Source organism: Artibeus jamaicensis, unplaced genomic scaffold (assembly GCF_021234435.1).
Source record: "Artibeus jamaicensis isolate MK-2021 breed Jamaican fruit bat unplaced genomic scaffold, CSHL_Jam_final contig_866, whole genome shotgun sequence".
Lineage (NCBI taxonomy): Eukaryota > Metazoa > Chordata > Mammalia > Chiroptera > Phyllostomidae > Artibeus > Artibeus jamaicensis.
In genome coordinates this window covers 1,164,709-1,190,779 of record NW_026521994.1, presented here as the reverse complement: position 1 = coordinate 1,190,779, position 26,071 = coordinate 1,164,709, and the positions used below count along the sequence as shown (strand labels likewise).

Below are 26,071 nucleotides of genomic sequence, written 5' to 3'. Positions count from 1 at the left end.
GACACCATGGGTACTTCCTTCCTGACTAGAAATGCCATGAGAGAGTCCAGTAAGAGCTTGGCTCACTGCCCTTGTCAAGGTCTCCCCAACATCCGCTCAAAAAAATAGTCGTCAGAAAACACACCCAAGAAAGTGTCAGGAAGCAACTAGTCATCTGAATTATTTACTGTCCCCTGGAACATGGCCAGACTAGATGCTTGTCATACAGATGCTGGGAAAATATTTATGTGGGTCCTGATGGATGCTTGGCCAGGAAAGACTGCACGCTGTCATCTTTTCTTCCTGCTGATAAGGCAAGGCAACACATGTCAGACTGCTCTTAGAACAGCCTGGCGCAGGGGCCTGGCATGTCACTGGAGTGAGGTTAATGGCTGCAGCTCTTGGTTCTATTCCAGCGTCTGCCACCAGCTAATTCTACCCCTCACAGGGCCTCAGATCCTCCATCCATAGCATCACAGAGTGCATCAGATGAACTCAATGTTTCTGTGATCCTATGAGATTGTGACCCAGACAGAATCAGATCTATTTTCCAGATCTGCCATCATGATGCCATTGGCTCATCACAGAGCTATTTTTCTTGGCATCCTGGAAACGTTCCTGAAATTCCAACATCCTCGAGTTTCTCTTTCCACTGATCCAGTTTCTGTAATCAGATGGGAGAACTCCATCTGGAGGAGAAAGATCTGAGCTTAAAATAAAAATAGTAAACTCAAAGAGGGGAAATTGAGTTCCAGCAGTGTTTACCATGCATCCAATATTTGCAAAGCTTGATGGTGAACCCATGGGGGAAGCGAAGTGGCCCCCTGTCTTATTTTTTAAGCCACACTGAGTCCCAGTCCTGTCCTATAAGGGCTCACAATAAATGGGGAGAGTGACCCACAAGGCTCCTCTTATCCCCAAAGGACCTTGTGTTTCTTCCTACCCATAAACTCCAGGACCCCTGACTGCCACCCTTTTCAGTTCCGTAATTCTGTCCCTGTCTGTGATCATCTTGGGCTCCTTGCTGTGGGGATTTGGGCCTCCCAGCTCTCCACTCCCTGTGAATGACCTGATCTCACTAATTTTTCTCCATTTCAAAGTTTATGGTTACTCCTTTTGAAGACCCGCCCAAAATAACAAAGTCACAGATATAGGACTAAGGTTCAGGAAACCTCAGAGATTTTTCATTGCTTCTACTCAAGGGTTCTTTCTTTCTTCTCAGAGAAGCTTGATGCTGTCTCAGCACCTCCTGCTGACCTCAGTTTCTCTCAGCCTTCCTTTTTCTCTTCAGACCCACCCCTCTCCAGGAAGTTTCCATTTCCCAATCTGAAGGTACAATCTGGTGGCTTCAGTGGCTACTGAGAATTTGGAATGTAGAAACCTTCTAGTCCAGGGAAGCACGATCAATGACTATTTCATCAAGAGATAATCAGGACAGGCAGCAGCGGGTAGGCCTGGCCTCACTTCAGTTTACTTGGTCTGAAGGACGACTAACTATGAACTCTCCTTTTCTCCATTCAGCAGACTTACCTATACCTATTAGATGCTGAACATTGTGCAAGGCATGAGTGTGGGGGAGATGTGCAAAGGGAGACAAAGTCCTGCTCTTTCTACCTGCCCCCCAGGTACCTGGCATCCTCAAACTAAGTCCTGTGACATGACCAGGACAGCCTCTGCTACTTCATCCCATCATCGCAGCTCTTCCCTTATCATCTCCCTTGGTCTCAGAATCATGGCATCACAGGAGGTCAGTCTAGAAGGGCCCTCTGAGACCAATCTAAGACATCTTAGTCCATCTGTGAAATCAGTAAGAATGAACCTGTATAATGCAGCCATGTGACCAAGGATCACAGCCTGCAAAATTCTGATAGTAGAATCATGTTATATTACCAACAAGGAAACAGAGAGTGAGTGAGAGGCCGAACTGGGGCCCAGATAGTAAGACTAACAGTCCTGAGTCAGGGCAAGATGCTCTACTAGTCAGTGCAGACATCTCTTATCATCCCCACAAAACCCGAAGAGGCAGGCTTTGTTAACATCCCCATTGCTCAAACAAAAAAACAGACTAAGAAAGACATAGTAACATCCCCAGTTATGCCTCTTTGAAGTGGTTGAGCATAGGTTCAGACCCATGTCTGTTTGATCTTAGAGACATTTTGTCTAGAATCCAGGAACTCAGGTATTAAACACACATTACATTGAGGAACCAATGACCGATATTGTAATTAGCTATAAGAAGGCCCATCCTCCCAGGGAGATGCATTTTAATATTCTTTCTTCATTTAACAATAAAAATAACTAAAACTCAAACAAGATACCATAGTCCTATGGTAGTGAGAGTACAACATGAAACCCAGGGGAAGTAACAACCAGCATCGCTGTAGGTTTGTAACAGGGAATCCATAAGTCTTCTCAGGAGACAGGACAATTAAGTGGGGCCTTGAAAGATGAGTGAAAATTCGCCAAGAGAAAGGGTGTGAGGAGCTCAGACAAGCCAAGCTCAGTGGGTAGCACAGGTCAGTTTTCAGCATTTGGGAGGCAGTTGATAGGTGGGGAGAGGCAAGAGATGCTGCGAAGGGGGGAGGTGCTGGCTACGGGCTGAAGGGCATTGAGGCCTGGGGGTCCTGATTTCCTATTTAAGGCCCCAGGTATACATAAATTTTCAAAAAACAGAAGCAAAACCTTGCCAATGGAATAAGACACTGGGAATAAAGAGTTATTACCCCTCAGCGATAGGAGCTCACAATATTAACAAAGATAATGACAGCTCACATGTGAATATCATCACAAATCTCAAAATAAAACTTTCAAGCCAACTAATTTATCCCTAATATCAGTCCTGAAAGTTAGATAACATTATCTCACTTGTAAAGAAGGAAAAAGCAAGGCCCCAAGTCATGCAGAGCAGATTCGTCCCCTGCAAGTCCAGGGCTGTTTGTTGGTCAGGGCACACCTCTTTGGATGATCTGTTGGAGGGGAGCTTACAAACTGAATCTGGATTTCTGTCCCTGGTGAAAGTCTGTACTAGCTACACTCTGTGTCTCATCTAACTGAGATTGTAAAATTTTGAGACTTAGCAGCAGGCAGGCTGGCTGCCTCGTGGGGTTGCCGGTCTGAGCCGTGGGTGGTCAGGAATGTTTCAGGACTTCCTGGGCCCAGTGTTCCAGGTCGGAGTGTCTGGATTAATGATCCATCTCCAGACAGAGGGAGCCGAGGCCCTGACGCCAGGCACAGGGCATCGATTAGACTTTACACTCTGAGCTTGCTTTCATCTGAGGCTCTCCGGGTGGGCTAGGGCCTAATAATTAACATTCTCTGAGCCCCACAACATGAGTGAGCATGAGAAAGGGAGAAAGAGTCCCTGAGCAGGTCCCCATAAGTAGTGGAAGTGCCCCGCCATCCCTCTAAAAAAGCCTGGGACTGGCTGCTCGGCAAACAACCACATTTCCCCAGCTGACACTTCAGTCCTGCCTGGAGTTTATGTAGTAAGTGGTTTGGGTCTCATCTTTGATTTTCACAACATTTCTATGAGAAACTACTACTAGGATTACTATCTTTGCTGTACACATGGAGAAACTGAGGCCCAGAGAAGGTCAAGGGATCACCCAAGGGCAGAGGGATCAGGATGAGAACTCTGCTTCCCTGCCTGGCACCTTTCTAATGAAGGCTGTCTCTTGCAGGGATGTATAGGTTCAGATCCCCCTGGCAACTCAAGATGAGGGGAGGTAGGAAGGTGATATGATTTTCCATTTTACAAGAGAAAACATTACAGAGGTGCCCTGTTATTCATTCATGCATTGGTTCACTAAATACTTACTTACTAGTATGTTCTAGCCTCAGTGCCAGGTGTTAAGGGGAGCAAAAAATAGTACCTCTCATTGAGGAGCTTATAGCTAGGTGAAAAGGGGCAGCGGGCAATGGGGCATGAGAGGGGTTGATATGCAAATACTAAGTTCACTAAGGTGCCATGGCCCTTTGCTAGTAAATCTATTTAATAGTACAGAGCACTGTATTTTTTGTTTTGTTTTGTTTTAATATTTTATTGATTATGCTATTGTAGTTATCCTGATTTTTCCCCTTATCCCCCTTCCACCTAGAAACTCCCCATTCCCTCAGGCAGTCCCCCACACCATTGTTCATGTCCATGGGTCATGTGTATAAATTCTTTGGCTACTCTATTTTCTATGCTGCATTTTATATCCCCATGGCTATTCTGTGACTACTTGTGTATACTTCTTAATCCCCTCACTTTTTCACCCATTCCCCCACACCACCCTCCCATCATTCAGAACACTCTCCAAATCCATGATTCTGACTCTGTTCTTCTTGTTTGCTTAGCTTGTTTTTTAGATTCAAGTGTTGATAGATATGTGTTTTTTTACCATTTTATTGTTCATAGTTTTGATATTCTTTTTCTTAAATAAGTCCCTTTAACATTTCATATAATAATGGTTTGGCAATGATGAATTCCTTTATCTAGTTTTCTCTTGTTTGGGAAGCTCTCTATCTGCCCTTAGATTCTAAATGATAGCTTTGCTGGGTAGGACAATCTTGACTATAGGTCCCTGCTGTTCATGACTTTGAATACTTCCTGCTAGTCCCTTCTGGTTTGCAAAGTTTCTTTTGAGAAATCAGCTGACAGTCTTATGGGACTCCTCTGTAGGTAACTAACTGCTTTTCTCTTGCTGCTTTTCAGATTCTCTCTTTAACTTTAACCTTTGGCATTTTAATTATGATGTGTCTAGGAGTGGGCTTCTTTGCATCATCTTGTTTGTATTCTTTGTGTTTTTCAGACTTGCATGTCTATTTTCTTCACCAAATTAGAGAAGTTTTCTTTCATTATTTTATTAATACATTTCCAATTTCTTGTTCTTTCTCTTCTCTGTATGGCATCTGTGTAATGCAGATGTCGGACCTCTTGAAGTTGTCTCAGAAGCTGCTTATACTATCCTCATTTTTTTGGATTCCTTTTTCTTCTTGTTTTGATTGGTTGCTTTTTGCTTCCTTATGTTCTAAATCATTGATTTGGTTCTTGGCTTCATCAAGTGTACTGTTGTTTCCCTATAAGTTGCTCTTTATTTCAGCTAGTGAATCCTTCATTTCTGACTGGGTCTTCTTTATGCTGCTGAGGTCCTTACTAAGTATCCTCACTAAGGATAATAAGTTCCTTGAGTATCCTTATAAACAGTGTTTTGAACTCTGCATCTGATAGATTGCTTATTTCCATTTCACTTAGCTGTTTTTCTGGAGTTTTGATCTGTTTTTTTTTCATTTGGACCATGTCTCTTTGTCTCCTTGTTTTGGCAGCCTCCCTGTGCTTGTTTCTATGTATTAGGTAGAGCTGCTTTGACTCCATGTCTTGGTTGTGTGGCCTAATGTAGTGGGCATCCTGTAGGTTCCAGTGGCATAGCCTCCCCTATCACCCAAGGTGGCTGGGTACTTGAGGTACACCCTTTGTATGAGCTAAACACACCCTCCGCTTGTACTTGAGTCTTGATTGCTACTGGTAGATCAATGGAAGGGATTTACCCAGGCCAGTCAGCTGCAAGGATTGGCTGTGACCACTGACCACTAACCTCCTCCTTCCTTGGAAGATCAGCTGTGCCAAGAGTAGGGTGGTGGTGCTCCCAGGTGGCCTGTACTTGTCCACTGGGTGTGCTGGCCCTGGGGTTTCCCAGATAGTGCAGGCCAAGATCAGCCCTCATCTGTGTTTTTCCCAGGGCCACCAGTACAGAGCACTCTGGGCACAAGGTTCTAGGGAGGGCATTACCAAGTCCATCTAGGGCAGTGAAGTACAGGCAGGAGTGGAGATGTGATCAGAAAAGGCTTCAGCAGGGAGATAACTAAAAAATGAAATCTTAAAGGAGGGCTAGGTGTCAATCAGGCAAATGTGAGGTAGAGGGAAGGTGTGTGAGGGTGGGATCAACCCCAGAGAAGGAAAGAGTTGATCCAGACAAAGAGGGAGAGAGGCATGAAATAACTCAGTTAACCAAGAGCAATGGAGTTGGCTGCAGAGTAGGGTTTGTGTAACAAACAGACTGTAGTAGATGAATTTAGAGAAATCAACACAGAACAGATCAAAAAGTCCTCCTAAGCCAAAGTGAGGGCAGGGGCTGACCTTTATTGTGAAGGATTCAAGCAAGGAGGCAACATGGTCAGAACTGTATTTTTGGAGGCTCCCTCCTGCTGTGGTGTTGAGGATGTACTGAAGACGAGAGATTAAAGTAGACACATCTGGGGGACAAAAGTAATGGTAACCTGCTTTGATGGGTTTGTGGCCACAAAGGACACCAAAAACTCTAGTCTGGTCTGGAAAAGCCTATGTCCTGGGAACTTTCTCATATGAAAATATACTCCCCAGAGTTGTAAACTTATGCCCAAGTTAATTGGTCTGGACCCATTCCACACTGCTCTGGTCTGAGAAAAACCACAGTGTTTCTTTCTCTCTTCATATGGATTCCCCATACCCTTTACTCACTTCTGCAGGTACACATTTTCTCATAGTGGCTTCCCAACTGTCCAAACACTGCCACCAACACATGGTGGTAAATCACCACAACTTCATAGCCCTCTAATTCAGACCTTAGATGATGCCACATTATCTGGTCATTGCCATTTATTCAACATCAGGTATAGATTAAGTATCTAATGTGTGCCAGGCACTGCTAGGCCCTCTGAATGTGTCCTCTGCTCTCGCCTCGATGGACCTTTATGGATAAAATCCAAATTCCTTAACCCAGCATTTCAGGATCTTCTTAGACCTCCCGGCTGACCTTCACAGTCTCATTCTCCCCTCTCTTCCTCCATGCTCTGCACCTGTCACATGGAACCACCTGATGTTCCTTAAATATTCTACATAATTTTTCAAATAATAATATCTTTTTAAATTAAATTCCAATACATATACACTCTAATTCAAATAATACCAAAGGTGGAAGGTAGGAAGTAAAAATTTGTCCTCTATCCCTCTCACTCACTATCTTGCAAATCCTATTCCCCAGATATAAATGCTGTTAACATTTGGGTAAATATCCTTCCAGATTCTTTTAGAAACTTCTTATGCTCTAGCATACGACTTTTCACAAACTTTTTCCTGTCTTCCAAGACTCATTATAATGACTTACTCTTTCCTCCCAAAAGTTCTCCATGGCCCCGTAGAAAAACTTAGGGGTCCAATGCTTATAGTAAACATAGCATTTGCCATCCTACATTGAATCATCTGTTCACATGGTGTGCCTCCATGAATTTGAGTGTGAGAATGTAATTAAAGATGAAAATCTCTATGAGGACAAGACTGACAGTCTTGGTCTCTACTGTATTTCCAGTGCCTTGCACATAGTAGGTGCTCAGTAAGTATCCACAGAGTACATGGTGGATGGATGGATGAGTGTCTGAATGTATGGACTGATAGCAGGTGAGAGCTCCTGCAGCAATGCTCTGCAGGATGCAGGTAAGGATATCCAATTGGCACTCAGTAATGGAAAGGACCCCAGCTGGTCCTTTCCTTCTGGTCCTCACTTCTACCTGCTATGTAGACTTCCGTAATTTCCTCACCCTCAATGATCTTCAATATCCCTACCTGGAACGGAACAGTGGAGCTGAGTAGTTCCACAGAATTCTCCCCAATAGATGCTCCAGAATGCTCAGCTGGCTGTGGCCCAGCACCCCTATTTTACACCTCTGTAATTACTCACCTGCATGCCTTTTATTATAGAGATTGGAGTGGGGGCAGGAGCTCATTAAATAAAGGGCAAGAGGAAATTGCTGGCTTGCCAAAATGACATTGTTGGCATTAACTAGATTAACTTCTGAAATGAAAAGCCCACAAAAGCAAAACCAAAACAGAAAAGGAGCCACAGCTTCCGCTGGGGGCTTCATGGTTCCCTGCTTCAGCCTGCCTGACCCCCAACCCATCTTCCCAATCAATCCTCCCTGGGAAGGTCATAGCAGCCGCTTTCCTGCCTTCACACAGGGCTTCATCTCAGCGACCCCAGAAAAATGGCAGTGGGCACTGAGCCCCAGACCAGGACTTGAGACAGAGCTGCTGCCAAACCCAGTGCTGGTGCCAGCTGATTCTAAGATGCCACACAGAGGCAGCAAGGGACTCAGACTAAGGCACTTGCTCAGCTCTCAGTGTTTACAATCAACAGAAGAGGTAGGCAGATACTAAGGGAGGCAAACCCAGCCCTGCTCACTGGTCAGCCCTGCCTCAAAGGACTAGAAAGGATGGAGCTACCTGTCTGGTCTCACAAGTAGACAACCATTCCTTGTAAACATCCCAGAACATGTGAGGGGGAAAAAAACCCTCCTTCTCAGATGAACCTGGAATCTTCTCTTCCTCTTTACAGAGGGTTGCTAAGGCAAGTCAGAGAACTGAAAAAACTGGAGAAAAAAAACACCATCTAGCCTATGCCTCCTCTAGGCCAGATACTTTATATGTACCGTCTCTCTCATCTTCAAAAGAGTCTGTAGTTACTCTGTTCCTCACTTGATAGACAACCAACTGAGGCTGAAAGAGGCTTACCCACATTCTCACTGCCAGAGACTATCGGAGCTAAGCTTTCCACTGAGGCCTTCCCAGCTCTGAACCTCAGAGTTCTCTCCCCAGACGTCTCTGCCCTCTAGACCCTGCCCTTGCCCATATAAATTTACGGTCTGGTTGTGCTATGGATCCGGTGATGCCATACTAGACTGTTAACATTTGACTAGAAAGTATGAATCTTGTCATTCCTCTGAGCTGCTGGACACCAGAACTATCAAATCAATAGTTCAAGGACAATTTTTTACACCACCTATATTCTTTGTCCCCCTGACCAAGGAGCTTTTGTGATGTCCTACTTCAGAAGAGTAATTAATGATAGAATTCCAGGTACAGGACAGAAGAGATTCTTTTAGGTAGGAGAACATTCCAGTACCCTGCACACCCCATCCAGCTGTATATGAGCCCATACCTGGGCCTGGAGTCCACCCACACTCTCATGGGTCAGTCCTGGTCGGGATGACCAGATGCCAGACTAGGTCACTGGGTATTAATCATTGCCAAGGGGTAGTTAAACTGAAAGCCAGTTCATTAAAGATTAAGCTCCATCTCCGTAGCCCTCAGGGAAAGGGAACTTTGGATAGAGAGCAAGGTCCTGTTCCAGGAGGTTACCTGCTGTGAAAGTCTTCCCAGAGAGCCTACAGTGAGGAGCTAGGGGGCCTGGGTTCTAGTCCTGGCTCTTCTCTCAACCTGCTGGGGGGCTTGAAAGGACACTTCCCCATTCTGAGCTCTTATTCCTCCTTTGATACCAGAAAATATGCCCTTGGTTCTTTGTGGTCCTCTAGCATATGTTCCCCTAAGACCAGTCTACACATGCTTGTTTTTTTTCAGTCTGTGTTAGCTTAGTACATGCAGGTTGTCCAGTGTAAGTTCACGTATAGTTCTTCATGGCAAAGGAAAACTGGCAACCACACAACTCCACCATGGGACCTGGAGCTCCAGGACTCATATCTCTCTTTTTTGCTTCCACTAGCCAGATTTCACCTCTGACCCCAGAATATGCCATTTTTGCAATTTGACAGAATTCCCCACTTGACCAGACAATGTCTGGTACCTCCCTTTGAATCATCCTGTCCCAATAGGATCTACTAAACCAAAGCTTTGCACAAGACCTTCATAAATTTTGATCCAATGCCAAAGCAATTCCACAATATTATAATGGCCAGTTGATACACATATACTTAATCATTTTGTACCCTATGCAACACAGTGTGACGAAGCTGGGGCTCCAGGCGTAGTTCTAAGTGGAAATGCCGCCATACACATCCTGCTTTACAACCAGAGATTTCTACTAAGGGGGGACATCTGAAGACAATAGTAGTGAACAATAGTACATTTTTTAATACTAGGGTAATAAGTGGGATTGGCAACTAATTCTTTTTCTGCCGCTCTTAAACAGGCTCTTCAAGAAATAAAACTAACCACTTTTCTGTCCATAGGTGGCAGCACTGATCCCTTTCACCCCTCAAGAGGAACCATGATTTTCACTGGAGAACAAGTGAGGCAAAGAACAGGGTAACGCAAGGATAAAATAAGAGAAACTGGCTTCAGAACACATAGCCTCACACATTGCAGATGTGGGCACATCTGGTGAATTTACAAACTTCCCAAAGCCTCACTCCACTTGTAAAATAGCCTCTTCAGAACTCTAGCAAGATACCCCAGATCACCAATAACTTTCTAAAGAACCATTGCAAAGAGTCCATAAAACTCTAGGGAGACTCCTCCAGAATTCCACCAGGGTCAACAGAACCCTCAGTGGAAAGCCCTCAAGTGGGAGAACAGCAGATAGACAGCCAGCAGGCAACACATTGGCCCCCTAAGCCTGTCTGCATGAGCCCTGAGGGCCTTAATCTTGGGGTTGCTTTCACCATGCATTGCCCAAATTTCATATTTTTTGAGTGCACACTATGTGCCAGGAAGGTTGTTAAGCACATTGCAGGTACTGTGTCATTTACTCCTCACAGGAGTGACAGGCCCTTCTACAACCCACTTTACCAAGAGAAAATAGTGGATCCAAGAGATTAACTTCCCAGAATATCCAATCACCACCTTGTTATCCAAATGGGGAAACTGAAGTGAGAGGAAGAGTCATGTTCAATGGCAAGTGGCACAATAGTGACAGAGCAGGACGAGGACCCTGCGCACACCTTCCATGAGGAGCTCGCCAAAGCAGTGTGACAGTGCAGGACTGACATGGGGTTGTGGGGGCAGAAACGGGGCCCTAGCTCAGGACACATTGCACACTTTCTCTGACCTCAGGAACTTCTCAGCCCTAATGCCGGCTCAGCCCTGAACAATGTGTGGCCTCAGGCAAGTTTCTTCACCTTTCTGAGCACGTATGCACTCCCCCAAATGGATAAAGAGTATCTAACAAGATAGTGGCAAGGAAAAAAAGGCTTTTAGAAAGTATAAAAGCTCTCTTGGAGGTATTATTATTAATTATTATTATTATCACCATTATCTTTCATGGTTATTAATGACCTGTTACCTGTGAGGGATCTGTCATCCAGGAATTTCTTTAAGCCCTTCTCGAACCTGTTTATATTTCCAGTCAGCAGAACCTCCCTTGCTTTTGATCTTCTGCTCCCAGCCCAGGGAGCTGCAGGCACACTCCCCTGCCTAGCAGCCTGAGTTTAAAGGGCCTTTCTCAGTCTCTTTTGTGGGTCCGATCATGGCCAATTGAATTCAGTGCAAAATAGCCTCACTTCCTCCTGCAAAACCCATTTGTATTCCCAGGTCTGTGTTAAGGACCTCAAGAGGAAGGGAAGAGGAAAATTGAGGCTCTGCCTTCTCAAATTGTGCCTTTCAACCCCAGAAGCCCCAAGTAGGGTGGGGACATAGGACTCCCTCTTAAATGCCTGCATCGGCTGAGAATAAGGTCCACACCTCACAGTCCCAGAGACCATACAAGAACCAGAGCAAAAATTGCTCTCAAAACCCATTTTCCTCTTCATACCAGGAGGTATGAAGGACTGGGCACCCTTTCTCAAAGACTGCATAAGCTAAAGAACAAAGTGAGCTCAGCCAACTTTGACACCTACTCTGGGATGAGCTCTGCAGATTCCAAGTTGAATTAGACATGGTAGGGTCCTGCCCTCAAGAAGTTCACAGTTTGATAGGTGAGACCAAGGCATGAACAATCATCTTGGAGGGCAAGATTAGCTAAAAGTCTGAATAGAAGAGTCAAGAAAAGCAGTTTAGAGGATGGCCTAACTAGACTTTCCTGAGACAATTAGGAAAGCCTTAACTACAAAGGGATATTTGAACTGGGTGCTAAAGGATGCATAGGAGTTTGCCAGGTAACTGAGGAGCAAAGAGAGGAATTTCTAGAGCAGAGACAGCATGAACACAGTGCTCAGCCAACAGAGATGGACTTCTCAGAAGACTCGGGGGTCCACTGGGGTGAGAACTACTGGGTGCATACTTCTTCCTGTCACTGAGACTGACAACTGACCTTCTTTCCTGACCTTCGGAAGAGAGCCCTGTTGGCAATTGAGCTTTGGGCCCCAAAGGAGAGCTCTCCGTCTTCCCTTTGGAAAAGACTTTGAATTCCTTGGGAAGAATGCAGAAATTGGGCATCAATATCACCCCAACCCAAAGCCAGCATTGAATTTTTACCAATGCTATGGGTCACAGAACATCCCAGTTGAGGATGGCTTGTCAAACATGTCCCACCCCTTTCCCTTACCTACCCCTTTACTGCAGATGAGGAAACTGGAGAGAGAAGCCCTTTCCTCACCAGCAGGGAAGAGGGGTGTGAGTGGAACCCAGGCCTCTGGCTTCCCCTCTTCCCTCTGCTCATGAAATGGGGTAAAACTCACCCAATTCAACTGGAGGAAAGCTCCAGGCAAATTGGAGGTGATTATAACAGTAGCAAATTATACTCCATGAGCTAATTAGGAAGGGATTGGGGCCCTCAGCCTTAATTAATATCTAGTCCCTAACAACTTAATCCTGGGTGAGATCATAGCAGGGATCTCCCTCAAATGCCGACATTCTTTCCTCAAACAAATCACCTATATAAATACATATATTTTAATAGCAACAATTATAAAGTTCTCTGCCAACTTATGGGGCTGTTTAACATTCCTGGGTTGAAGCCACAGTATTTTTCCCCCAGTCTCCTCCCTTCTCACAACCAAAGCCTAATGAATAGTAACTCTTTTGTGGCTCTGCGTCCTATTTAACCAATATCTCCTACCCAATGGGTCTTCACAGGGAGTTAATAAGCAGTCTGGGAGCACTGCCTGAGGAGGTCCACAAACCTAATCATTAACTGCAAGGCCTAATCAGCATCTGCTTCCCACCCAGGGGCCCCCACAGCTACACAGCCCTGGTCCCCCCAGTAATGGATGGAAAATCGGCGATTTCCTGACAGTTAGCAACCAATTTTCCACCAATTAGAAGAGAGATGGTGGTCTCTGGAGGAAGCTGGATGGCTCCACTGCACAAAGCTGGGAGGAAGAGCGATCCTGGAAGCACCAAGGGCCAAAACCTGGGGAGGTAAGGGGGTGGGGACTGGGATCCCCTCCCCCATCCCTCTCCCCCCCACCCCTGGCTCTGCTCTACCCAGGTTAGCCTGTATCAGTGGAAGGTGACTTCAGGGCACAGAGGCGGCACTAGCCCTTCCACTGGAGTTCTCCTCCCTCAGTGACCCTGACACACAATAAACCTGCCACTCTGTCCTGCAGGGCCAGCGGACATGGGCTCCTGCTGGTGACTCTCTGTGCCCAGGACCATTCAGAAATTCCTCCAAGGCAATCAGTGTGGAGGCTTAATGTGCTTGAGCTCTGGAGTTGGACAGTTGGGCCTCAAAATCTTGAATTTATGTTTTTTCAGTGTCTGTGACCTTGGGCAAAACATGTCAGTTTCCTGGGCCTCAGTTTTCTCATTTGTAAAATGGGGTGAGTCAGAGCACCTACCTGGTAGGATAGTTATGAGGATTAAATGAGATAGTGTGGGCAAAGCACATTATATCACACAATGTATTGTTCCATAAATAGGTGTTTTTATTATTCTTACTATTACTGTTTTCATAATGGCTGTTATTAATCAATATTAATAACAATGTTGTCAGGCATGTGCTCAGTACTATGAGAACCACCACCTTAGACATCTTTGGACATTTAAACTTGGAGTTTGCTGGCCCTGCCTCTCATCTCTCTCCTGGATTAGAGCCACAGTCACCTCCCACCTGGTCTCGCACCTCAGTTCAGCCCCTACACCTGGGCCCAAGTGATCTTCCTAAAATACAGATTTGACTCTGCCCCCACCACTGGCTGGAATAAGACCCCGCAGTAGCTTTTATAGCACAAACTTCTTACCTGTGCCTCCTAAGGCCTGAGCCATCTCTTCCCTGCAAACTCCTCAGCTTCATGTCTGAGCATTCCTGGCCCTATTTCTTATCATCCTAAAATGGAACTTTTCTTCAATGGCCAGTCCTTTAGCATTAGACCCACCTCTCAGGATGAATGTGAGGATTCAGTGACATTAAAAAAAAGAGGAAAGATACCACCTCACTCCCATTAGAATGGCTGTCATCAACAAGACAAGTAATAAGAAGTGTTACAGAGGCTGTGGAGAAAAGGGAACCCTCATTCCCTGCTGGTGAGAATGTAGACTGGTACAGCCACTATGGAAAACAGTCTGGTGGTTCCACAGAAAATTAAGAATAGTTACCATATGACCCAGCAATCCTTCTCCTGGGTACCTACCTGAAAAACTCAGAAACATGTGTTCACAAAGATACATGCACTCTGTGCTCACTGCAGCATTATTCTGTGGCCAAGACACGGAGACAACCAAAGTGTCTATGACAGAGGACTGGATGAAGAAGATGTGGTCCATATACCCAGTAGAATACTACTCAGCCATAAGAAAAGTAGAAACACTGCCATTTGTGACACCATGGATGGACCTCAGAATATTACCCTGAGTGAAATAAGCCAGTCAGCAAAAGCTAAGAACCATATCATTTCACTCATATGTAAGATATAAAACTGAAGCTCATGGACACAGACAGCAATGTGGTGGTTGCCAGAGGGAAGGGAGTGGGGACTGAAGGGCGGCCTAGTATGTGGTGATGGAAGATGGTCAGACTTTGGGTGGTGGGCACACGTACAATATATAGGTCTAGTATCATAGAAATTACACTTGAAACCTGTGTGATTCTGTTAACCAACATCATCCCAATACCTTTAATAGAAAAGTTTGTAAAGAAAGAGCTTTTTGCACATAGTCGATACACAGGAAGCGTGGCTCTCCTTGGTTTCAGGCTCCAGCACAATGCCAAAAAGAGGAATCATAATGTCGCTGACAGACTTTTGAGTCATAAAAGAGACAAAGTCACCCTCAACCTTACTTTAGCATTTCCTGGACTGGATTGTACTCTAAATTCTCCGATAATTGGCCATTCTCATCTGGTAATTGTAACTGAATCAGACACCATGTCTCCTTCCTTGGGGAGCTCAGTCTGTGGGGAAGAAAATAACAAGTGGATATTTAATGAGTACTTACTCTATGCCAGGCACTCTGCTGAGAAACTTTACATGGATTATCTCATGAGATTGTCTAATTTGATCTTCATAAGAGCTTCAGGAGTAAGATGAACATATAATTTATCAGATAAACCAAGACACTTCTGGGAGTGTAAGGGGGCACTATTAGTAATCACATGGGGGCAGTAGGCATAGACCTGGCTGTCCCAGGCACAGAAGGACAGATGGGTGCCCTGTCTCAGAGGCACATAACCTTATTTTAGAAACAAGGAAGCGAGGCAGGCAACATCCAGACAATTAAGAGGCTGTGGGAACCTGGAGGAAGGTCAAGGACTATACCTACATTGACATACCTTTTGAGAGCAGAGTTCAATCCAGGATCTCTGGCTCCAATCCCAAGCACACAAATAGTTGATGCAGGTGAAATAGAAGGTTTCCTAGGAGAAGAAGAAAGGGACATGACTCCAGGCTGGAAGCTGAAAAAGGAAGAGGGGGCAGCGAAGGTGAAGAACTGCCAGCCAGAGGCACTTGAGCTGAAGGCAGTGGGCATTCCAAGGCAGATTGGAAAGGCGCCCAGGGGAGAACATAGAGGAGGGAATGGGTGGAGGTAGAGGGGAGGTGCTTGAAGAATGGCAAAGAACTGGAGTCTAGGTAGCAGTGCAGGTGATGGGGAGCTAAGTTAGAGACAGGGCTATTGACATAGAGCAGGATGATCCCAGAGGCTGCAGGAAATAGGGAAGAAAGAATGGTTGCTTGGGTTCAGCTAGTCTCCTTCATACACTTGGTGCCCCATCCTCTGTCGTGGGACACATTACCCTGCAGTCCTCTATAAGCTTCAGATTCTCTCCTTTCCCAAGCATACCTTTCATTCACCTGCCTCTTCCAAGGCAGGTTAGAATGCCCTGGGCCTCAAGTCCTTCTCAGAGAAGTAAATGCCCCCACTTCCTTGGACTAATGTTTTGAGTTCTCCATATTTGAGCAAGATGGGGTAGTAACCTGGCCACGGCCACTTGGCAGGGCTGGAGCTCAAATAGCATCTACTTCTCTTAGTCTTTACTTGTTTCTCAGACCCCCCAGTGCCCACCTCTGCTCTCCACCACTGCCTGTCTTACCCATCTGAGCTTCCAGCTCCTATTCTACAGGACTCAACAGCCATAATGTTGCTTTCACAAGGTGCCTAAGACAGGAGGCACATGGTAGGGTCCAGAGTGGCTGATTTGGCACCTCGGGCAGCCCCTCAATTCCAAGTTCTGGAATTAAGAGGAAGGTTATCTCATGTCCATCCTGAAGAGACTCCAAGGTAAAGATTCCAACCTGCAGGCTTAGGTCTGAGGAGGTAACACTATTGCTGGAACAAGAGGAGCCCCATACCCACAAAGGCCAGGCTTGAGGAGCACCTTGGCCTGCCCCTGCCTCCCACACCTTTTCCAGCTGCACAGGCAGCTCAGTGTCCACACAGCTCTGCCTTCCTCAGTGCTTGGAGATCCCTGTGCCAGGCTGTCTGGTCCCACTCACCCTGAGTACAAGCTCAGGGCTTGCTGCTAGCAGTGACAATACATGTGGTTGATGGCAACTCTGCTCACCTTCTGAGCCACCTCCACAGCTTTGCCAGAGGGATGTATAATAAATCTAATCATGTCACTCAATAGCTTCCCATCACCAACAAGAAAAATGTTTGAGCATCTTCACATACAGCCCAGGGGCCCTCCAGACCCAGGCCCTGCCCACCTCTGCAAATTTACCTCCCTCCAGTCTCCCCACAATCGCCCAAGCACCTTCATTCAATCACTTATTCATTTAGCAAATATGTGTTAACGGCCTTCATTTTAAGCTTTTTGCAGGTACTAAGAATCATTTCTTTAAAAGATTCTAACACCTAATGCAATGTGTGTAGGGGCTGAGGGGAGGGGGTCCCACAGCACCAGGCAATTCTCTGATACTAGCTAGTGTCCTAAAACGCAACTCAGTTCTGATACCATCTACCTGGAGATAGACTCAGATTCCACAGACTAAGGGCTCAGTCCCACAAGACTGTGCTCCCTACCCTGTGCTTCTGACCCAGTGGCTATAAATCAGAGGTTCCCACAACCCACTCCTTGGGTTTAATTAATTTGCTAAAGTGGAAACCTGTTTACTCACTAGATTACCAGTTTATTACAAAGGATATTAAAGGATGTGAAAACAACCAGCTGAAGAGATGCTTAGGGCAAGGCATGGGGAAGGGGCATGGAGCTTCAGTGCCCTCTCCAGGTGCATGGCTCTCCCAGCACTTCCACGTGCTCACCAACCTGGAAGATCCCCAAACCCCATCCTTTTGGGTTTTTATGGAGGCTTCACAATATAAGCATGAGTGATGAAATCATTGGCTATTGGTGATGATTCAACCTCCAGCCCCTCTCTCTTCCAGGGAAATCAGGCGGTGGGACTGGAAGTACCAATCCTCCATTCTTGGTCTGTACCCCCATCACCCAGCCCCCATCCTAAGGGCTTTCCAAAAGGCAAATCCTTACCATTAGTGTTGTGGTGGGAAGGAGCTTGTTATGAGTAACAAGACTTCCATTTCACCTTTATGTCTCTGAATTGATTACAGGAACTGAGAACAAGTGACCCACACGTTATAATGAAGGATGCTCCCATTGCTCTTTATCACCCAGGAAATTCCAAGAGTTTTGGGAGCTGTGAGCCAGGAACTGTGATCACCAAATGTGTATTTCTTACAAATCACATCACTGCATTCCCATTCTCCAACATCCCCATGTTGTGTGGGCCTCCCCTCCCGGCCTCTCCTACCCAATATGGTCCTGTTCATCCTCTAGGATGCAGAGCTGGAGCCCGAATGCCCACCTTCCTCCAGGTTCCCACAGCCTCTCAATCTTCTGTTTGGATGTTTCCTGCACAAGACTAGAGTTGCTCAAGAAAAGGGTTTGCATTTGAGTTAGTTCTGTGCCTCTCGCTGCGAAGTACATTTGTTGCCCTTTCCAGTTTCTATATCCCGGGACCTACCTTTTTTATTTCATCACCCACTCCACTTCCTTGCCTGCTGCTAGACCTTAGGACACTTGTGTGTGCATCATAAAAAGGAACCTCCTCTGATTGGATGTAATCCCATGTCACGTGTATGTCCTGTGAGCAGAGCACAGGCTGGATCTTGACCCTAACTTGCCCCTCAGCCAGGCACTCTTGTGCAGAGTGCACCCACACAGTCATATGAATCCTTCTCACCCCCTACCAAGATGCCTAGCCAGTGATATTTTCAACTCTCGGTTGCATCAGCATCAGGGGCGAATGGGCCTCATGCCTACAGACTGTTTGCTTCTTCTAAAAGGAAATGAATGTGGAACATTATGAACCGATCATGGGAATTGTGGGTGTTCTGCACACCAGTCAGAAGGTCCTGCTGCAGGTGTGTGACTTCAGTGGATGCCGCACATGGCGAGGGCTGTGCCAGCCTCCCATCGGAAGCACTTTCAACCATCTTGCTTCCTTTCTTCTCCCTCTTTAGTCATTGAGTTCTTAACTTCTGAGATCCAGCCCCAAAGCTCCCTTCCCAATTTTTTTACATATTTGTACACACAAAGTTGTGCATGCACACACACACACATACACACGTGCTCAATCCCATCATTATTCAATGAAATGGGCTCTAGGAGTTGAGATTCAGAGAAGCTGAAAGAGCCAGAAAGAGCATGGTTCTGGATCGAGTTAAAAGACAGGGGAGGGTGACTGAAGTCCTTCTGAGCCCTGCCATGGTCAGGCTCACCCTATGTTCACCCTGGGATTTTAGGTATCACTTGATTAGACGAAGGTAGCCCACCAGTGACACAATAGAAAGCCTTGTTCTGAGAGAAAGCAGCTTGAAGAGCAGAGAGTGGGTAGACCCACGTAGGGAGAGACCCCCTCTCTCCTGACCTCTCAGGGCTCTTACGGGAAGAGGAAGCAGACACACTCTGGTGACCCAGAGAGAAGAGCCAGGACAGGACCAATGGGGGCTGACGAAGTGGGCAGATCTGTACTCAGCGTTAACCCCCTAGGAGGCTACCGTCCAAGGTACTGGACTCATAGTCATGGAGATATGGGAGCAGACACTGGATGGTCAGTGTCAGTTTCACCTTGAAGGCCTCAGGGCATGAATATCATTTCGTTACATAGTCTAGGATTCTGTGGATCTAACATTCCACATGCTCATTGTTATTTCATTCCATTAGTATACAGGTGGCAAACACAAGGCCCAGGGGTCAAATCCAGCCCTCCACCTTGTTTTATCCGGGCCGGCACCTTGCTTCTACCCAGCATCAACACTGAGCTCTCGCTTAACTGTTAAGGAGTAGTTACATTTATACAGTCCTAAAATGACATCCAACTCTTTGAAAGCAACCGTGAAGCTGATGTGGCCCCTGGTGAAAATGAGTTTGACCCCCTTGCGTTATTAGTACACGATCTTAAGATTTCTTAAAGTCAGTGAAGGGAAAAAAATCTAAGATTTTATTATTCCCAGACTCTGGAACCTGAGAAACTTAGACTTATAAGGTTACCTATGAGACATGGTCATTTGTGTAGATTTCTTTTAAAGATGTGGTGAGCACATGCTTCGCACCAGCTACTCTCTTAGGCACTTTACATGTATTATTTAATTCAGCAGTGCATAATTTACAGGTGCATTATGTTATGTGCTGTCATTATCCCTATTTTTCAGATGAGAAACTAAGGCCGGAGAGGCTGAATGATTTACCTTAGGTCACACAGGTGGTATGCAGTGGTCCCACTGAAGCCTAGAGTCAGTATTCTTAGCCATGTCCTGGTGCCTCCCTGTTTTATAAAAGGCATATATCCAGGTAGATGGAGATGCACTGTCCCAGCGCTGAGTTATGGGTCCTTCTGGATTCCTGCTCAGCCCAACTCCACCTCGGGCTGGGGGAGCTGTGCCTCTCCCTTCCTCCTCCCACCTTTTCAGGGAGTGTTCCCTCCACGATCTCAGGTCTTGAATTCCCCAGGCAAAGCCAGCCATGTTCTACGGGCTGGGGTCCAAGTTTACTTAAGAAGAGGAAAATGTTATTATGGAAATTACAACAGCATTAAGAAACAGAGCGTCGCTGTATCAATCCAGGACCACAAGAATGCTCATCAATTTAATAGCTTCCTGTTGGAAACCTTGTGAGCTACGCCTGAAGCTGGCAGGCATCAGGGCACGGGAGTGAGGCCAAGCAACTGGGTGACATTGTGCCCCCACCCTCTGCCCTTGGGGTGAGTAGTGGAGCCCACTGAGGGGACTACAGGCAACCCCTCCCTGAATCTTCATGCCCAACAACCCCAAACAAGACAGCAGTTCAGTTTCCTGTTCTCAAAAGAGGAGCCATGGTTGGGGGGTGTGGGGGGCGCACACGTGTGAGCATGTGCATGTCTCTGGTGGTGCTCAGGGGAGAGGGCTGGGGCCCCTCCTCCCGCCCACCCCATTCCACACCCTCAGCCTAACTCAAGTACAAACACGGTTGATGGTCCTGAGACCTTCTCCCCAGAGCCAATGAGGAGGGTCTGAATCTAAGTCCCTGATCAGGAGAGGACTTTAGGGAAGCAGCTCCTGTCTTTACCTCCTAAAACTAAGGAGAGAGAAAGCCAGGCTTTAACTCTTTCTCTCTCTTTCTTTTTTAAGAAAGAAGAAAAGAAAACCATTAAAATGAAATTCCTGGAGCTGGGAGCAGCCAGGAGTCTGGCACGTGTCTCCTCCTGGGTAATTATCTGGCATTTAGCACCCCTCTTCCCAGCACTTGTAATTAGCAGGGAAATTAAGATGCTGTCATTCTACCTCCCAGGCTCTCTCTGCTACACCCAGAGGCCTGGGGACAGGGCCACTGGGGTGGGGGAGGGGAATCATTGCGGCAAGACTTGAGACTAGACATCAGGAAGGGACATTTGACAGAGAGAAGCGGAGGGTCCTCCGGGGAGCACTTTGACGTCTCTGGCCCCAGCCATCTCTCCTCTCTCTGAGTTCCTGGAGTACGTGCATGCTGGGCCACACCCCGTGCCATGGGATGATATCTTGGCTTTGATGAAGCAGCTGTGTCCCAGTGGAGTCTCGCTGCATTCACCAAAGTAGTCACAGAGGCCTCTTGGGCACCTGCCTCTGGGCTGGACCCTGGAGACAGAGGAACCTGGAATTGCAGGTGCTGCTCAGGGGAAAAAAAAGGGGGTCATTCAGAGGTATAAACATAATACAATGTTGAAAGTGATAAGAGCTGAGGGAGATGGGACCAGCTACAAAATCTGGAGGGGTGTAGTGAAAAATAAAAATTATTGGTATTATGAATAATTTCAAGACAGTAACAGCAGAAGATGAAACCAACTGTGGAACTCCAAAGGGCGGGGCCCCGTGTGACCACACAGGCTGCACACGCACGGAGCCAGCCCTGAGAGGTGCTGCCTACTCACTCTGGAGGGAGGGCAGGTAGGTCTCGAAGCTTCAGGAAGAATTCTTGGAGGAAGCAGCATTTGAATTGGGCTCAGTGCTGTCGAACAGATAAAGTTCCCATTGCCAATCTGGCCAGCTTTCTAATCAGCCAGGACCCTACTCTATGCTCCCTCTTCCAAGAAGCCTTCCCTACTAACCCCAGGGAACCCTCTGGACTCTCACAGCCCTACTCCTCCACACCCTCAACCCTCTGCTTCTCTAGAACACCTATTTCACTCTATTACATACAACCTGCTTAAGAGGCTGCCTCTCCCACAAGCCTGTGTGCTCCCCAAGGACAAGATCTGTGTCTCATTCCTGTCCACATTCTTCATACTCCATGGAAGGCCTGGACAAGGCAGGACTTCAATAGTGGTTGACTGATTGAGGAATGAACACCCCAGAGGGAGCTGCTTGGGCAAAGGCCTTCTTTGAGTGGGTTTGGGGAACACAAGGGTGATTCTGTGCCTGTGAGGCTAAAATGTGAAATAGGATTGGATGAGGAAGACCCTAAATGGCAAGCCGAGCACAGGATGCTCTCTAGGAATGTTTGAGCTTTTACAGATTGATCCGGCTGCTTTGTAAGGATGGATTGAGTGGAGGGTGGAGGTGCTGGAGAAGCAGCAGTCAATCTGGCAGGGAGAGCAATTGGAAAGCTGTGACTGCGAGGAAACAAAGGCTAGGGTGTCCTGGACCAGACGGCAGTCACGCGATTGGAAATAGAGAAAGAGCTGGATGTGAGCTTTGAAGCCCCAACCACTCTGGTGGCAGCAACACCAGGTCACCAGCCAGCTATTCCAATTATTCATAGAAATCAATCTCATTCATGGAGGCTCAGATAAAACTCGTGTGCAGTAATGGATGGGGAGCTTAAAGCAAGGAGATAAGAGGAGGCCCAGAGTGCAGGGTGATCAGGTGGGGCTTTGCAGAAGGGGGAGGCATGGTAAGAGGTTATCAAAACATCCCTCAAATAGCAAAGGCTCAGAGCCAGTCTGCCAAGCTGTGACTGTGAAGGGACACACGGGCTCATCCCCAGGCCTGGGGAGACCTAGACATAGGGCTCCTTGGGTATTATTCTGAACAGCAGGGTAAACTGATCAGTCCTGCTGCCCTAAGACTTATGTTGGAAGTCTAATACTTTCTCCTGGGTGGGGAGCAAGGCACGAGGGCATGGATCAGGAAGATGCCCTTTGAAAAGGCCCTTTTCCACCCTGCCCTTCTGGGATCCTGAGTCCATGAATCACCACAGTGGCATTTTCTCTGTAGGATCAGGGAAAGGAGAGTCTATTCTTAGCACTGGGCAGATGATGTAGGAGACAGAGGGGTGTTGCCTACTCACTCTGAGCTGGGCCAGAAGGGCTGTGTCATCTGCCTCAAACCCCTCCACACATGCTGGAAAGGGACCTACAAAACAGTTCTCCTCCAGCACTGTGACAGTGAATGTGGGAGTGACAGGTTTGCTCAGGGGCAGAGAAAGACAGTGAGAGACACTGGGCCTTCCCAGAGCAGGAGGGACCATGACAGGAGGCTGGAATACCCAGACTGGTGATCAGAGGGTAAATTAGAGTTACACTAATAATAGACACCTGGTTCTCACACAGCACCTGCCCCTGCGCAGGCACTGTCCAGCGTCGTCCTCACTACCCTCATTTTATGGAGGAGGAAACCAAGACCCTGAGTTGAAGTAAACTTTCCCGAAGCCACACAGCTGGAGAAGGAGGAGCTGGCATTTGAACTTGGGTGATCTGGCTGCCTTCTATCACTGCATTGAAATTACTGTCCATTTGCCAAGGGCTTGCTACATACCAGGAACCAATTTCACTTGGCCGCTAGGAGGCGTTGTCATTCCCATTTTACAGATGAAGAAGCTGAGGCTCAAAGAAGAGGAAGAGGCAGAGCTTGGATGTGAACTTGTACCTGTCTCAGGTCTTGCGCACACACTCCACGGGACAGGGGCTGTGCTGAATAGACTTGTAGAAAGCGAGCGATGGGGGATCTCCGAAGGAGGGCAAAACCTGGTGGGCCTACCCCTCCCACCATCCCCAGACAGCTTTCCCTCACAGCTACGGGTGGAGGCAGCCGGAGGTTGGCTGGAGAGGCCCCATCCACTGACACTCAGGGCTGGGAGGAGATAGTGCTTTTTATCTCTGCGGAGAGTTCAAGAGTTTATTCCCACCCGGGGCAGTGGGGAGCCTGGTGCCCATTCTTGGAGGGTGTCCAGTGACAGGACAGATTGGGGGTCACTTCCTCCCCTCCTTCTTCATCACACTCTCCTCCACACTCCACCATCACCAGAGGACAGCAGGAAACATCTTGGATGGAGCCCTCTGACTGGACACTGGCTCTGGAGGAAAGTACTGGCTCGGAGCACAGGGCTGGGTGCTGAGCCGTCCGGGGTGTTGGGGGAAGAGCACAGCTCCGGAGCCAGGCACAGAGGCTGGGATGTGGGCATCACCTTCTGACTCTGACCTCAGACACGGCATTTCCCACCTCTGAGCTTGTTTTCTCCTGTGAACAGCTACGTGATCATCCCTGTCTTGGAGAGTTGTTGTCAGGGTTAAAACAGGAGAGATCATGTATTTTGGTCTCCTGGTTCATAGCCTGACCTATAGCTGGGGCTCTAAGTGGACCCATCCTTTTCCATATGCACCATGTGAATTTGACTCCAGTCAGTGAAGCAAAGTTCACTCCAGTGTCCCAAAGATAGAGCGAATGAGCTCACCCCTCCTCAAAACTCCTCTGTGCTCCCAGGACCTCAGCCTGGCATTCAGGGCCTCCAGGGGTTAGGTGACTACCTGCTCCAGGCTTCTTTTCTGCCTCCAGAGCCCCAGGTTGACTCCTCCCTGAACAAAGCAGGCCGGATCTTGATCTCCCATCACCCTTGAAGACCCAGATCATCTACTGCCTCCTCTCTGAAGCCGCCTCCAGCCTCCTGAGGGAGAATGAATCACTGGCTCCACTGTGCTCCCACAGCCCCGAGCTCATTCTGCTTTGTGTTTCGGGTATAGATTTGTGGCTCTGCCTCCCCAGCACACTGTGGGTTCCTGCAGGGCAGCAGGACGAGCTTCATCTTTTTATAAAATGCCTGGCACAAAATCTGTGCTCAGTGGTTATTGTTTAGTCGATTGGTTAACTTACCAAACAGCATCTCCTGGAATCGGAGCATCTCAGAGCCAGTAGCACCTTAAAGATCACCTAATCCACATGCCCCATTGTCTATCAGGGTGTGTCCAACCTTTTCATGCCTCTGGGCCACACTGGAAGAAAATGAGTTGTGTTGGGCCACACATTAAATACACAAACACTAACAAAATCTGATAAGCAAAAAAAAGGTTTTAAGTAATTTTTGATTTTTGTGTTGGGCCGCATTTGTAGCCGTCCATGGGCCACATCCAGGGCCACATCTACCTAGTAGATGAAGAGGCCTAAAACTAGGGGAGAGTTGGGATGGGGTAGAGAAGGATAGGCCCAAGGTCTCACGATGAGATAATAGCAGAAGACACACCAAAATGCCATCCTCTGTGGCTGAATGAAGTCAGGGCATATTAGTTTCGATTCACAGTTGGGTAGACAAGGACCAGTCAGTCAGTGGCTCTCCATTGCCCTTTGGATAAAGTTGAAATCTCGGCTCCCTAAGTCCTTTCGTGATGAGGTCCCAGACAATCTGTGCACCCTCACCTCCAGATAGTCTGCACACTCAGGTCACACAACACCACTCCAGCACCTGGAATGGGTCCTTCTCTTATACTTCCAGGCCTTACTTGCTTTGCTGTTCTTTCTGCCCAGAACACCCACCCCTTTGCACAGGACACTCACCACTCCTTTCTCTGGCCAAACCCTGCAGTCCTTCTGGTGGAAGCTTAGATGTCACTTCCTCTGAAAAGGCTCCCTTGTTCCCCTCATCTCCTCTTCCTGTGATCCCACCTGTCACTCGAGGCTGCATTTGTCTGTTTTCAAAGCTCTATGTCACAGGCTGTACATCTTGCACCCCTAGTGCCCCGCCTAAAAATATAAATATAAATGAATAAAAGAAAAAATGAACAAATGAATGAAGTGTAAAAACTGGAACTCCAGACCACAGGCAGGGACACTAGTGCTCTCAAGTTAACTTCAGGACCTGTGCCTGGGGACAGGCACTGGGATGAGAGAAAACAATAGCCAGTCTATTGACCTGAGCCTTCTTCTCTTCTCCTTTTTATTTCCTCCTTCTCTGCCCTTCCTCCCCCTCCCCCCGTGACCTTTGTTATTTCTGGCAAACTTTTGAATCACTGAGAAAGCATCTAGGAAGAAGAAAAACCTTGGAAAAATTTAGTCAGCCCCACAGCCTGAGGGCCTTCAAGGCCCAGGCCTCCTGTCCCCTGGCCAGCCTGCCCTGCAAGGCAGAAGGGACTGCTATGCAAAGGCAGGAGGCCAGAGGGAGTGCGGCCCTTCAGGTAACAGTGAAGAATTTGGGGAGCAGAAGGGATGAGCCTAAAAAGTGAGCAGTAGTTTGTAGTAAAAGTCCTGGAATGCCAGGTTAAGTATCTCCAACTTTACCACAAGTTCAGCCCCTTTGCCACATGACAGGCATTCCTCCCTCCCAGTCCTCACCTCGGGGAGCTTATAGTCTGG

At 47.3% G+C, this 26,071-nt stretch overlaps 1 long non-coding RNA gene across 5 annotated transcripts; it reads left to right on the top strand.

Annotated features, from left to right (window-relative positions):
* Window positions 1-3,357: 3,357 nt before the first annotated feature.
* Window positions 3,358-25,608, top strand: LOC119039837 (uncharacterized). Of its 5 annotated transcripts, XR_008393035.1 has the most exons (7): window positions 3,358-3,464; window positions 9,958-10,033; window positions 12,833-13,024; window positions 20,010-20,259; window positions 20,666-20,743; window positions 21,330-21,457; window positions 23,062-25,608. It is a non-coding gene; the product is annotated as an uncharacterized LOC119039837 (long non-coding RNA). The 5 variants fall into 5 exon arrangements; XR_008393036.1 differs by lacking the exon at window positions 21,330-21,457 and having other exon boundaries at window positions 23,079-25,607; XR_005080701.2 differs by lacking the exon at window positions 21,330-21,457 and having other exon boundaries at window positions 9,958-10,016; window positions 23,062-25,606.
* The last annotated feature ends 463 nt before the right edge of the window (window positions 25,609-26,071 follow it).